Source organism: Pteropus medius, unplaced genomic scaffold (genome assembly GCF_902729225.1).
Source record: "Pteropus medius unplaced genomic scaffold, Ma_sr-lr_union100, whole genome shotgun sequence".
In the NCBI taxonomy this organism is placed as follows: domain Eukaryota; kingdom Metazoa; phylum Chordata; class Mammalia; order Chiroptera; family Pteropodidae; genus Pteropus; species Pteropus medius.
In genome coordinates this window covers 1,278,491-1,294,277 of record NW_024344378.1, presented here as the reverse complement: position 1 = coordinate 1,294,277, position 15,787 = coordinate 1,278,491, and positions in this window count along the sequence as shown.

The following is a 15,787-nucleotide window of genomic DNA, read 5'->3' as shown; positions in this document are numbered from 1 at the left end:
ATACCGCCAAGACCCTCTTGGGTCACAGACTTATTCCTTCCAGCCAATAAGAAAAAGATTCCAGGTTTAGGACATTTTTGCTATTAATGACTTTTCATCCTCTTGTCTTATTATTCTTTACTATGTTTACGTTACATATAAAAATGAATTCGTGAGAAACAGTTACTGAGTCTCCCTTCATTTTTGAAATTGGATCGACTAATGATTTTCCTTATTACTATTTCTTTATGAGCCGGTACAATCAGGTTTTATAAAATAAAAAATTGTGAACAGACACACTTTATTTAAAAACTTCACATCCTGGTACTATCCAGTCTGATGCTGATATGGGTTTGATGAGAAAGCAAAGAAAAGACTATCAGGCTTTAAAATGCCGTGATTTCAAAACCAGCAGGGAACGTAGCCAGTGATGAAGACTTCAGTCCCCACAAGTCACCGGCGAGGCCACGGCAGCCGGAAGCCCGGACTGAAAGAAGCCGGGAGCCAACCGGCCGTTTCCTCCCTTCCCCCCAACTTCTCTACTCAATGGAAGCTTTGTTTCCTCTGATTGGCTGGTTTGCTGCTCCTTGAACTAAAATAACAATAATAATAAAGCGTTCGAACGCGTGGCACCCTGTCATCCTGTGGACTTTATCGACGGGAACGGCCGTCTTAAGATGCGAATGAAGTGAATCGAGGGCAGGACTCGCTCTCGACAGGTGTAGAAACACGCCCCCCCCCGGAGCCCCGCACCCCACAGCCCGAACGCAGCGCCCCAAAACGCCGCAATGCGAAACTCCACGGCGGTCATGAAAAGTCAGACTTTCGCCCTGAAGTGGAATATCCCCAGAGCACTTTCTTGCCACTGCCTTGGCCTGGGGTCCGCAATTCTGTTTTCAAAAGGGAGCAGTTTCCTGCCTGTACAGAAGTCACGTTGAGCTGTGAAGAATGAGGTCATTTCCCCGCCTGCTTCATCTGACTCTAAATTCCCCGGCGCACCTATCACTTAAAACTCAGGCTCCCTCAGCGGGAAATGAATACTTCACTTCTGTCCACGAAGTGGGTAAAGTAACATTCGTGTATTTTAAAATTAAAAAAAAAAAAAATTCTCTCCAGAACATTCTATTTTGACACGGTGAGACTTTTAAATAATAGAAACGAAGAGAAGAGAGACAGAGTATTCAGGAAGGTGTTTCCGAATCCGTTCGGATATTTTCCAGGCGTTCTGCACACAATTAGGGATTGCTGATGCAATGCGTATTAAGAGACAAAGGCGCTTGATTGCTGCACAATTTCCCGGTGAATGAGGGAAAATTAATTTGTCAGCATTGCGCTTAGTGATAAATATTTAACGGGACGTTCCTTTAACACACGCGCGCCACGGATGTCTTCGGGCGAGTCTTGTCCCTTACGGCCGTGGACCAGCATTTCGCCGTCCCGTTTTGGAGCTGGGGTTCGGTCACTCGCCGTCAGGTGAGCTGACTGATGAAGGTAGATTTTTGGACGCTGACCCCTAGGTTTTAGATTAGGCGAGTTTGAGTCCTGCATCGTTTTTCACCTGATTGTTAAAAAAGATTCTGCTTTTTCAAAAAGGCACAATACCTTTAAAATAATAGGGTGGAAAATGATATAATATCTGTTTCAAAACCCAGTGTCTTCTTCCCATTATCCTGCCAAATAATTTTGGAGGTTTTTTTTTCTTTAATTCTCTAAAACATTTCATGAATGCTTGGTATTTTGTAATTACATCTTGGGAGAGGTTCTCTTTTTTTTTCACATGAAGCTATGGTATGAGCAGTTTCGCCTATTTTCCCAAATATGAATAATATCTTAGAAATAATCACTTCAGACAGGGTCTAACTCACAGATTTCTGCTACCTCATCGGTTCAGGTGGGTGCTTCATATCCTGAAAAATAACACTCCAAGGAAATGTCGGCGGGCCGAGGGTTTTCAAATATCCATGTTCATTTACTCTAAGGTGCCAGTGATCGAAAGGCACACATCGCTCCGTGTCACATTAAGAAAGAGAGAATGTGGCTAATTAAATGACCACCTAGAATTTCTAATTTAACTTACCATACGAACCACTGACTTGTTTATTTAGAAAGATTCGTTTATCACCCGTCTCCCTTGTTCACACGTGAAACCAAGTACAAACGAGCTCCGTGGCGTTCTTCACGCTGCTCGGGGACTCGTGCCGACGTCTCGGGCTGCATTTTGCACGGAGGGGCCGAGTCCAGCACCTCCCACCGGTGCTGGCATGTCCTGCCTGCTGTCAACAGTGCTGCCGGTCAGCATCTTCTGTGTGCTGCGTTACTGTCCCAGAATTTTCTTCTGAACCGCCGACGGCTGGTCTGCATATTTTGATGAACATGCACAGGTCATGGGGACCACACATGACTACAGATCCCAGCAATTTTTCGTCGCATCCCAATTTCAGAGAGAGAGCAAGAGGAGTATAAATAGAGAAGGATCAATACATCCCGCCTCACAGGGTCCGTCTCCCCAGAGAACTCTGAGCGATGCACTCTGCGTGCGCATAAACGGGAAGATTGATGGACATTCTGTGCGCTGTCTGGGCCAGCGACTGCACGCCCTGCGTGATTAGCTCTCAAAAATAACTTTTACAGCTTAATAGTAGTGTCCGATCGCTGCCCAGCGGTTTAACGAATGTTTCTCTGCTTTCTCGTGCTTTCCATAGACTTGTCGACAGAATAACACAGTAAAAAGTTAAGAGCTCCGAGCACCCAGCTGCTATCGATTGTCCCCAGGTATCGACCAGAGATTCATCCAACTCTGTCCCCGTTCCATCGGCAGCCCCGACGTCTGCCGACGGGAGGAACGGCGGCAGTGGCTTCACACGCACTTAGCGAAAGTGAAGTTCCGCAGGCCTGGGCCAGAGTTGAGCACTAAAGCAAACAGATGGCTTCAGATCGATGGCGAAGGAGAATGCTATGTGGGCACGTGGTGGGCGACAGGACAGCTGAGTCGGCCCGAGAATTTTTATACGTAGGAAACTTGTAATTAGGCGCTTGAAGCTAATAATTAAAATAAGCGCTCGCGGTTTCATGTAACATGTCTATTTCATTCTGTTTTGGTCAAGTGAATTTGATTTTTAAATAATACTTTCGGGTGGTAATTTTCTTCCAGAATTAGCCGTCGTCGTGCTTGATGAAGGAAATACGTGTCTGTGGAACAGGAACCCGGTGCTCAAGCTTTTCCTAACTATATTTTATGCATATTTGGTTTATTCTCTCTACAGTTTTGAGATGACGCCCAGCGAATCAGAAATGCTTGACCGAATTATCCTCGGAGACAGGTTATTTCCGATGTCTTCCGAGGGTCGCCATGGCAACGCAGTGCTGATAATCGTGTGAAACTTTGCAGCTGGATCATGTTCGGCTTCTGAGTGGGTCCTGCAGGGTGAGGACGCTTGCCACACTGCCACACGGTCTGTTCATCACCAAGGTCACCCGGGGGGGAGGGGCTGCCCAAGAGTGAGGGGCCCTGCTTACTGTCCAACCCAGCTTTCGTTCCGTCGGTAAGCGTAGTTCGGAGTTACACCAGAGAAGGTGGGCGCTGCCGTTCTAGCTCGGGTGGCCGGAACGGACACCGCCGACCGGCGGCTTTCCAAGGGCAGACACGCCTGCCTCACGGTCTGGAGTCTGGACACCCAGGGTCAAGGCCCTGGCAGAGTCAGTGTCTGCTCAGGTCCCTCCTCCTGGTCCACGAACGGCTTTTCACATGGAAGAAGGGGTGAGGGGGCTCTGGGGTCTCTGTCACAAGGACACTAGTCCCATCGTGGGGCTCCACCCTCAGGACCTCGTCACCTTCCAGAGGCCCCGCCCCCTGATACCACCACACTGGGGGGCAGGGGTCAGCATGTGGATGTGGGGGACACGGACATTGTAAACGATTGCTTGACCATTTTGGCCTCAGCGTCCCATGTGGGCAGAGGTAGTGACTGTCCTCCATGCTCCTAGAAGCTGCTGGTCCGCTGACGCTGCACAAAGCAGCATCTCTCAGACCTCCCCCTCTCCCCACACCCCTGCCCAAGTCCCAGCAGATGACCTCAGTTCCCATTTTATGGAAAAACACCGGCAGCCATCACGCCTGCAACCCTCTGCACCTGCCCGGTGCCTCGGCTGGCCTTCCCCCTCACCTGCCGCCCCGCCCCTCCTGTGGGCGAGCCCGGCCCTGTCCGTGGTCCCTCCCTCCTCACCCATATGCTCCCATCGGCTTTTCTGAGATTTTCTTCTTCTTTCTTCTTTTCTTCATTAACATTTAACAAAGTCGTGACACTGCACTTTTCTCTTCTGTTGTCATTCTTTTCCTGATTATTTACGTCGCAGGCACCTCCAGTGCCAAACGTCAGGGGCGGATGCCCCCAACTCCCTCGTTGAGACCGATGATATTGTCACGTCATATTTGAAAATAAGAATGATGCGACAAATCCCCCGATAAACAAAACATCGCACTTCTAAGTAGATTGTTCTATAGAATCATTGATCCGCCCCTCCCCCGGCTCCACATGGCGCTGTCCTGTCTGTCACTCTCCTCTTCCTCACGAACCCCCTTTAAAGACCCTCGTGCCCAGTCGGGCTGGCCTCTGTGACGACGGCCGGTCTGAGCAGGCTGCTCCTTCAGCACGCATCCTTCCTACGCGGCCGGCTCCTCCCTCGGGCAGTTTGGCGACACCTCCCGCCCTTGGATTTGGGGACGTAATCCTGTAATTTTTCTTTCCCTGAATCTGGCCTTATTAGAAGGCGATTTCTGCAAACGAACGCTCCCCGAAGACTCCGAGCACATTTCCGTGAAAGAATAAACAACCCACGTAACGACTCGTGTGCCGTTGCCAAGGTCAGTTTCCCCGCGTGCTTGGACGAGGTCACCTCCATGTCCGAAGACACCCTCAAATAGTATTCGCCGTCTCTCTTGGGGCGGGCACAGGCGGCTGAGCAGATCAGGTGTGATGTTCAATTCACTACGACCCAGGTGCTTTCAGAGGAAGAATTAACTGTGTGGACTTTAGTGACAGTGGCTGCTGTTAAATATGATGACGCTATTTGTTGTTTCAAACAGAAACGAATTGACCAGAACATGTCTTATTTGGTGGGTTTGCAGGATCTATAGACCCTGGGCAATTCCGAAGAATGAGTTAGAATGTTCGCATATTCATCTGAAAGCATGGTTTCAAAGGCAGGTGGCCTTCCAGGCTGCAGGGGTCCGACACGGACCGCCCTTTGATTAGTCACGTGATCACGTTAAGCTCATTTAGTCTTCCTGGGCCTCGTTTTCTGATTTCTAAGTAAAAGTTGGGTGAAAGTAGAAGATATCGCTTGGAAGGCCGGGATTCTCCCACCTCCATCACGTTCGCCCAGAAGATTTAGCTCCCGTTTGGGCCATTTGTGTCACCGCGGTGTTAGTGGCGGGGTCTGGAACTGAGCACCCTGCGCCCCAGCTTCAGGCGTGTCCACAGGCTCGGCGCTTCTGGCCTCGCGGCGTGACGAGCCTCTGAGAAACGAACCTTCTAAGAGATGCAACCCGGCTGTGCTCGTGGTTCATTACCAACGCCTCTGGGGTCAGGAGAGAGGCCAGTGGCAGGGACGACTGGTCTGACACGGAAATCACCCTGCACACTGACCCCGTGATTTGTCACCGAGGGCTGCAAAGCAGCTCTTCACGGAAACTAAAATAATTACGACAATGATCATTATAATTCTAATCATCTGCAAGGCCCTGGGATCAAAACTCGTGCCTGGCGTGCGGTGCTTTCCTGCGCTGGTGCGTTTCAGCCCCTAGGGGGCCAGCGAGGCTTCGGGGTTGAGTGGCTTCACCCCGTCTTCAGTTACGGTGTCATGGCATCTTGTCGACCGTGGTGGCTTCGCTGGCTGCTAAGAGCTTGGAGGGCAGTGAGCCGGTGGCAGTGTCACGGTGTCTGCCTTCACGAGGCGCCAAGCAGTGCAGACCCCGCCGTCAGAGTCCCAGCCGACGGAGCCAAATTGGGGACTTTCTGGAACCTTGTGTGGTGTGTGTGTGTGTGTGTGTGTGTGTGTGTGTGCGTGTGACGCCACCTAAAAGCCAAGTGAGGAAGGTCTGACGGGGGATGGAGTGTTCACGGCCATCGCCAAGAGTGAGAGCCAGCGGCCGTGGGATCACCACGCGCGCGACTTCGCTGCCTTCGGGACACACGGAGCGCGAGAGCAGACATCGCGGTCCTCCTTGGTGAGGGACAGCTCGGCGAGGGTGCAGGCTGTCGGCGCCAACGTGCAGCTGACAAAGCTGGCCAGGTTCAAGGAGGCCCGAGGGCCGCCGCGACCGCTCCTTAACCTAGGTCCCTGAGGCTCGTCCGTACTCAAGAGGTTCCTACAAAGCCAGACTGCTATGCGACATCGCACGCACACCCGCAGGACCAGCTGCGGCTGGAGGATGCAGCTGCTGGATGGCATCGTCCTACAAAACCGTCATTGATTTTGCTGTTCTTCCTTTCCTCCTTCATGTCTGTGGCTTTCGGGTGCATCTGTAGATCAGCCATCGTTCATTCTCTGCTCTGCTGACCCCGTGCATTAAGCATCTCGCTCGGCCGAGGGGGGAGAGGAAGCTCGGAGTAACAGATTATGGGGAAAACAGTTTTTTTAAGTAATAAATTATATTTCCCTGTTTCTCGTGATTGCCAGGAAGCTGATTCGATGGAGTGTTCTGTAGAAACAATTTTATTATAGATTCCAGATAGACTACCTTTTGTTTTCACTGTCTGATTTCCAATGTTTCTTAAATTTTAATTTCAGCGATTCTTTTGTATTGTAATTATAGGTCTTTTGTTTTGTTCTTTTTCGAGAGCTGGGAAGGTGTGAATTCCAAATAAGTAAATACCTTCCACGATATTTAATGATTTTACTATAAGGAAATTAGTGATTTTGAACAATTGGTATCTGATCCAAGTAAGAATTTCACTAAACCAGGAAAATCTCTCCACGCCTCAACCCTCACAGCTTCTCGGAAAATAGCTTCGATCGAAAGAGCAGCCACTGCGGGTCTCAAGCATGAAACTTTGTTCTCTGAAGTGACTTTCTAAATTTGCCATGCTCGAAATTTCGGTCCAATGTTGTCAAATAAATACACCTTCGGGAACATTTTTCATGTCATTAACTGTGGGACTGAACTTTGACCACTAGAGACATGCTATGTTTTGAAACAGCAGAGTTTTAATTTCTCGCATTTCATTCTGCGATGCTTTATTATTTGCACTAATGCTCAAAGGTTTCTATGAAATAAATATGTCTGGGAGCTTTTGTTGGGTGCGTCTACAGGCGCCCACCTGAAGCTCAGCGAAGACCATTTTAGGGTCAGAGACTTAGAAGCTGAGCTTCCCCATTGTCACCTGGCCCTTCGGAGCTGCCGCCATCAAGTCGAGCCTTTATCATCATCCGGCCTCTGTTTTGGTTTGGTTTTAATGATTTCCCACAGGACCGTGGGTGGGGGGGGAGACGCACAAATGTAATCCTACTATTGTGTACCTCCTTTAGCCGCGCTTGACTCTAAACGCTGTAAATAGCTTTATTCCTCGTTAATGGAGTAATTTATACAGTCCTCAGTATCTTCATTGATCCCAGGGCAAATGAGCAGCGTTTACCGCATCGCTCACGTGAGTGCTGACGAGCAGCCGGGGCGCCATCGCGGGCCCATTCTTCTCAGTAACAAAGGAGAGGCCGCATAAAACACCGGCCTCCGTGGGTCGTGTGAGAGCCGGTCAATGTGCTCTCCCGGAGTCGGAAGTAAAAGGCAGTTAGGAGGAAATTGTTTTCTCTGGTCATCAGTCACAGTGTGAAGGGTCTTTTTCACAATGATTAATTAAAAGCCAAAAAGAGAGAGCGAGAGGGAGCGAAGTTTAATAAAGTATCGGGCCGGCGTTGGGTACCACCGCGAGTTAATGGACGATGCTTTGCTTTGACTAAGTGTTATTGCTCCAGCCCATAATTTCATCTTGAAAATGGGCAAGGGAGTGAATCTTCCTCTTCGTAATTGAGTATTGATTTGAAAATAAATGGCAGCGAATCCCCCCCCGCCCCCCGCCCCGAACTGTCAGGATACATTCTGGACAGTGCTGAAGATAAGTGATGGCTGCTCCTCATGAACGCCGTGGGCCGGCTCGCTCCGGGAACGCAGAGAGGACCACTGCCACCTGCTTCCCGCTTCATCCACCTTCTGAGGGTCAATAGACAGCACAGCTCGGGGACGTGCCTGCTCCCGTCCTCTGGGCCCGGCTCGGAACCCATTAGGAGCCTCCTTCGTGAAACGTTTCCTCGAATTTGGAAAGCGGTTTTAAAACGGCAGGTCCAGGCATTCGCCTCCTCTTCCCTTCTAAATGCTGCACTTACGGGATACTTTTCAATGGAAGGGAGTTAAAACGTCGTGACAACCGTTCCACAGGGTTTGATAGGTTTCCTTTACAAGTGGTAAGTCGTATAATTGGGCGTGATCCAGCCAGGCACAGAAATGACAAGGGATGCTCAGCCGCTCAGTGTTCACGGATTGCCCAGCCTCAGCCGATGGGGCTTTGTGGATGGCAGTGGAAGGTGACGTCTGAAGAAAACAACATCAGAGGAGATTTAAGGGGACAGAACGGGATTCGAAACTGACGCGTCCTTTTACAAAACGCTGCTTGATTGATAACCCCCCGGGGGCTGCCGCTCAGCCTCATTCCAAGAGCTGAAAGCTGTCGTCTTTGTTCCTCTTGACCATTAAGGGCTTTTAAAAACAAAGCCTTCCGGTTCATCCATTGACTTAGGAGTCCCCGACTGGTGTTGACCATTTTCCACATGAGCAATTTTGTGTCATGCTCAAGGGAGGCCCGAACGCTGTGAGTTTGGGAAGATGCATTTGTGGAACCTCCTTTCTAACGAATCACCAAGCCACAGGTACCCCGAAGTGTTATGCCAATTGCACAGGAAGCCTGTCGAATGTTTCTTCTCACTGTTTGAAAAGAGAAAGAGCTTTCCCAGGCTATTTTCCTTTATTAGGATGGAAAATTCTTCTGTTTATCTGACTTTGGGAAAAAAAAAATCACAGGAACAAGTGTTTGGGTCACGTGATTTCCAACCTCCTCCTCCCCGTCACTAAGCAGTGTTTGTTAGTCGACGATACTGTCTGGTCGGTCCCAATTAAAACAGTTGAGTGAAATTTCCTAAATTATTTTCAATAATCTGGGCAAGTAACAGAAGGAAGAGCCTCGGCTTGGTCTCTTGGCCGCCACACCTGGGATGACCCCGCACAGGTGAGCGTAGCCACGCCCCCTCTCCGGGGTTCCTGGCCTTGATACCCGGCCACGGATGGGACCAGACATGTGGGTTTGGGACGCAGCACTGTGTCAAAGGGTACAAGCAATTTTACACACCGGACGTACACACATCTGCAATGGTGCGCTTGATCCACAGGTGGGACTTTGCCCTTTTCTTATAAAAATGGAGTTAGATATTTACAAAAGTATTGTGAAGAAGATACTCGAACAGATATAATGATCCTATAGCGTATTAATCGCGTTTTCAGATTGTCATCTGGGCACCTTCTCCATGTTTCTGAAAATTGCACGCAGACTCTGGTATTTACGAGGACACTGCTCAAAATAGTGCGCTTTTTAATGGAGATTAACGACGAGCTATTTTGATGCTTTTGGTGACATCAGCAGTTACCGTCAGACGGATGTCGGTGTAGCTACGAACATGCCGAGCACTTACGATGTGTGCGTGGGGCAGGAGGAAAGCTACTGGCTTTCCTCTGATCGTCACGAGACATCGCGACGGACACGTTATTCCTTTCTGCGGTCTGTCGAGCACGAGGTTGATGCCCAGAGAACATGGATTAGATGGAGCCTTCAAACCCAGACCCCACGTCTCACAAAACTGCAAATAGAAACCGTGTCGCGATAAGACGTTCTGTCCGCCATGACGAGGCTGAGTCTTTTTTCGTCGTTCCACGTGATATTCAGCTCACACCAGAGGAGCCGTGAGTGAATTCTAACGACGCATCACCTTTCTATCACTCTACCGTCCCTCGGGCTGTCATCTTGAAAACAAAATTTAGGGCAACTTCTCCACTTCCCACCTTGCACTGACAATTTATCTGCTTAATGTCGAGAGACTCACATGGCCGAGAATGTCACCCGTAAGTGACGAAGAATCTCTTGCTCCCCACTCACGTAGACTGCCTCCCAAGTCACCCTAGGCCGGGCTGAAGAAAGAAGCACTAATGTTTCTTTAACCATTTAGCCAAGGGAACGCCGTCAACTAGCTAAGTCTTCATCAACCAAAACTGCACCTTTTTAAAAAAACGGAAACTAAAATAAAAGTTACCAAAAATGAGGTGCAGCATGAAATACATGCCGATGAAAGGCACATAATAGTTAAGGAGCTATTTCCACCTATAACATTTCGTGGAATTTAAAAAAATCATAGAAACTGAAGAAATGTAGAAAAAGGTAGTAATGTGCTAAAACAGCTCGTTATTGCCTAAAAAAAATGTTTAAGCAGGCACCATGTTTAGACCCCAGAAGAAAGCTCGTGAAGCACCAGCGGGCTCGCCCTCCAAGCGGCCCGAGGCCGTTCCGCCGGTGGTGGTGGTGGCGGTGGCAGCGGCATCGTGTGCTCGGCGGCTCCGCCTGGGTGGCGGGCCTGCCCCACGGGACCGAGGAGGCTCCGAGGCCCGTCGTCGCTCTGCGGGAAGCGGTGCCCGCCAGGACCGTGGCCTCGCAGCAGACGTTGGGGCTGAAGGCAACGCCCTCGCCCCGTCCTGTCCGGGACTGGGTTTGGGTTGGTGATGGAGCGCCTACAGTGGGGGCCCCGGCACCCCGCCCGCCAATCCTCGCTGCGTTTTCTCAGGAGCTCAAGTGCAGGTTCCACTGAGCGAACGAACCTCTGAGTCGTTTGGTGAGAACGTGGATGTCCTTCAATTCAGGTCCTCAGTTTCCCTGCTTTTGCGTGGCTGTCACTCAGATACATTAGAAGAGGACCCCAGAATCCACCCGACACCGACGTAAAACATTTTAAATGCTTTAGATTAAGGTCTCTTCGTTCCCTAGTAGACAGACAGCCGGTGAGTTGCAAGGAAGCAGGTGCACGTGTGACAGTCACAGGAGACGTTTCAAATGGTATCGAATCTATCGATTTTTGTAAAACTCCAAACAGTAAATGATTTCTAACGTGCAGTTACCTTTGCTGATAATTAGCAATTTTTTTTTCACAAACTTACTTTATCGCATAGGTTTTATGACTATAAATCTGAAAAATGGTTTATCTGCTCAACGATAAGCAATAACTCGCTCAGAATCTCCGTAATATTCCCGAATCCCTAAACCTGGGAAATGGGTCTGAGCTCATTTGCACTGTTTCGTGGTCAGTTAAGCTCAGTGCTTGTTTAATACTCACCGAGAAAAAGAAGGCCTTCGCGGAAATGTCGCTAGTCGTCAGTGGCATTTAATAAATTTCGTTCTCTCTTCATCAGGATAAATTAATCCATTTAAAAATACTTTTCTGGCTTGACCTATGTGTCTGAATGCCCACGATACACACTTGAAATTTAACGATGAAACTCCAAAAATGCAGCGGAGAACTCCCATTTTTTCCCCCTAATCGGTGTCCACTTTGTAAATTTGTATTTTAAAGCCAATTTTCCAGGAAAAGAGTCACGGACGTGGTGATTTCGAAGGAAGTCGGGAGGAATAAGAAAATCATGTTGTTGTTGTTGTTTTTTAATAATGTCAAGTAAAAAATAATGTAAAATAAGGAATATGATGTAAAATAAACCCCAGCACACTCATCTGCACGGCTGACACGGTCACGAAGCATAGTCGGTCGGCCCAGAGGATGACCCTGCCAGGAGAGGTCACCCCAGCCGGCCCCGCCCGCCGGAGGAAACGGACGTGTTTGCTCACGAACAAAGCGTCTTCAGAGTCGTCACGCCCAGGCCCTTCCTGTCCTCATACGCCGCTGACTCCGTTTCTCCACGTCTCCCGTGACGCAGTGGCAAGCGTCCGGGATTGGGAGGGGTCGGGTCTGCCACCTTGGGCCGTGTGTGGAGAGCAGGCGTAGACGTGGGTGCTGAACACCCGGGAAGTGGTTACTGAGAAAGAGAGTCTGCCACCTGCTCCAAGAAACGGTGACCGAAAGCGACAGTGAGAGAGAATCCTTAGGCCGTCGCCATTGCAAGGGCCTCTCGGTCACCCGGGAAGATGCTCAAACACCCTGGGCTTGTCCTGGGCATGCGGAGTGGGACCCAGCACTCCTCGTTGTAAATATCAGTTCCGGCGATGGTGTGGCCGGAGAGAGGCAGTGTCCCCACGGCAGATTCCATGCAGGGTCGCCCCGTCTGGGGGGTGCGGGGAGCCCCCGTGGGCAGCAGTGGGTGGCCCAGGATAAAGGGCAAGTGTGCGTCTCCGGCTGGAAATCACTTCCCTCCACTGCCTGCGCTTCGAGTGGTCAGTAGGACTTTGGGGAACCTTCTTATGCTTCTCATCTTTCACCCAGATTTTATGGCTGATTTTAGTGACATTTCCACAGGTAAACATGCTGAGTGGTGGGGACACCACGAGCCTCACCCCCTCATTCGAATTCTTCAAGGACGGTCCCTTGCGGGGGGCGGGGTCCCGCAGGAAACCGTGGGCCACACAGAAGGGTTCCCTGGGCTGCAGGTGTCCCGGAGATTTCCCTTCGTGTGCCTTAGAGCCTCGGCGGCAGTTTGGATTGTAGCTGCCCCCCGTTTTCCCGTTCCTGGGCTCCAGTCGAGATAAAGCGTCACACTCTTTAAGAAAAGACTTGACCCAGCGCACGGGGCCTGGCACCTTTTTCATTTCTTTCGCGGTGTTAGAAGCTTCCTCGGATTTCGAAAGTGCCTTGAGAACGACGGCTGGAATCGATTCACGTCGTACACTGCGCTAACCTCTGGCTCTCGCCAGCACTGTGCAGAATCCACCTGCCGTGACCACGGCTGAGCTGCGCTTCCATCTCAGAGATCACAGCCCGAGCCGTCAGTTAAATAAACACACCGTTTTCAGCCCGGCGCAAGTGTCCGAATGGAGTTCGGAGAGCGGCCACGACCACATGCGTACGAACTTGGCCCTGGACGTGACTTCGTTTGCTTCTCGCGTGAGCTGCGTGCGTTAGGAAAGGCCCCTATTTCGATCCCATGTTAACCAAGGACAGGCTATGACGCAGCATCGAAGCCACCCACTGTGGGTCTTGCACAAGGAAGAGATGCGTCCCGGTGGCCTCTGGCCTCCTGCCGCCAGAGAAAACGTGCACCCCACGATGTCTGGGGACAGGCCCGCGCCTCCGTGGGCGGCAGCGATTTCGGATCTGGCATCCCCTCCACGGGGTTATGACAAAGCACCCACCGGGAAACAGCGGGCGGAGCCAGGGGCGGTCCCTGCACACCCCGAGCCGATCGCCAGCGTGGGCATTTGGGAAAGACAGCGCGGAGCTGCAGTTACCCGTTCACCCGAGCCCCGCCTGACTGTCCGTCACAGAGACCCAGCCAGGAGGCTCGTCCCGCAGAGCTCACCTCGCTGGACAGTCTGCCTCTGTCCCCTCAGACACTGCGTCCCTGCTGTCTCTCAGCAAAATGCTTACTTCTGGTCACCGCATTGCTCCGTCTCACCCACGCTCCCTGATGACCTCATCCCCCGTCTTTAAAAGTGGAAATCGTGAGACTTACCCATTACCCGACTAGCAGGCACCCGAGTGTCACAGCTGGAATGAGTAAAGTGTCGCCAAAACACGGAGGCCGTGACACCCTGGCCCTGACACGCTTCCCGGAACGAGGAAATCGTGTTCCTGGCCTCGCTTCTCGGGGAAGCGCGTGTGCTCCGCGCTCGTCAGGAGCCTCCCTGAGCCCCCGCCTCGGCTCCGTCATTAATAGGAAAGGACCCCTGGCCCCTCGCGCCACCCTCCGCGTCACGAAACGGGAGTCATGCTTCCCGGCCGGGGCCGCAGGTCGGCGGGCAACGTGTCCTCGCTCCGGGAGACGCACGTCGCGTCCGTGGGCTGAATCGCAGCCGTGAGATTAGCCCCGTTTGCACCTGTAATAAGGGCACAGGTGGGACCGGGACGGGAGCCGGGGAGAAGGTGCTGCGCTTCTGGGCGCTCTGCCTCGAATGCGCTGCGGCCAATTATCCTGTTCTCTTCGATTTGGAGACTTTTATTTTTTTTTTTTAAGCAAAAAAATGATGGAACGTGTTTTGATTCGAGAGCATAGAAGGCAGGCGGCAGCTGGCTCGGACGGGAGCTCAGAGAGCCCTGAAGTCGCAGCCGGCTGAAGTCCCCCGGGCGGCAGAATGGGGTCACCGGGACCCCCCGAGATGCTCTGTGTCCCTGAGACGCGGTGATCTCTCCGGGGTGGGCAGGGCCGGAACCTGGACGGGATAAACGTTAGCGTGAACTAACCAAGCTCTGACAACCCGGGGTTCTTAGGAGGGGGCGAGACCAACATGCCTTCCGGTCCACTGTCCCCCAAAAGATTAGCGGCCAAGGAAGAACTTCAGAGGGAAAATACCAAAACTAAAGACCAAAGAAAACAAAGAAAGAGTAAAGAAAATGGAGAGGTGCTGTCTGCGGAGCACGGCCACGCGGCGCTGCGTGAGGCGTCCTGGGTCAGGGTCCCGGCAGACGCGGTGGCCCCGGGCCTCGCCTGTGTGACACTGGCTCTGCTCGGGGGTCCATGGGAGTGAGCCAGGGCAGCGCGGGTGGCCTGTGCTGTGCCGAGCTGACTGAACAGGCGATAACCGGCCAGTGGTGACTCTTGTTTATGCCCCTTTGGGTGCAGTATGTTTGGGGTGGGGGAGAGGGAGCGTTGCGCAGCAGGCGGTTTGGAGCCGAGCGCGTGGGCGCGGGAGCCGAGGGACGCGCAGAGGGACGCGCAGAGGGACAGTGTCACAGACCGCGCTGGACCCGGGGCCCCTGCCGCGAGACTCCTGACGGACGTGTTGCTAACTGCTCTGGCACCTTCGGCTCCTGGGATAAATCGCTGCTGAACACAGGGTCGCCCTCGAGCGGGCCGGCACCAAGCAGTCGTCGTGGGAAAGGAGCAGGCGGAGGTCCAGGCGTGCCGTCCTCAGTCGCATGGCGACAGGCGGCTGTGCTCCTTGTGCCCGGAGCTGCGTTCCCGCTGCAGTTCGAGCCGCGCCCCCGCACGCCGCCCCCGCCGTCACACACGCGGTGACTCGCAGCAACAGAAACGCGTTTTCTCACAGTTCGAACACCCGAAGCCCAAGAGCTCGCTGTGCGGGGGCCGATGTCCCCAGAGGCTCAGCGGGGGCCTCTCCCCGACCTCCTGGTGGCTACCCGCCACGCCTGGCCTTCCTTTGCCACGTCACGGTGTCCTCTCTCTCCGTGTCCCTTCTGTGTCTCTCACAAGGACATCAGTCATCTCGCCCGGTTGGTGGCCCAGCCTAGCCCAGGACGGTCTTGTCTCCAGACCCTTACCAACGTCTGCTGACACCCTGTTCCACAGCTGAGGGACAATGTCACACTCTGAGGGCCCAGCTGAGCACATATTTTGGGGGACCCCTCTCAACCTGCCACACGCACTAAACACGAAGCCCCGTCGCTCCGCCCAGGTGGCACGGGTCGAGTCCCGCTGTGTCATCACATTCGAGTTTGTCGTCGGCAAATTCCAGAGCTGCCCCCGTGACCCGTTTCTTGGCGGGTCTCCCCCACCTTCTCCCAGGCACCCGCGGACTTTGTCACAACTAAACGCGCCAGCACTTCCCAAATTCGAATGCGTGAAGACATTACCAAGTTACCCGAGTCTTTCTAAAGC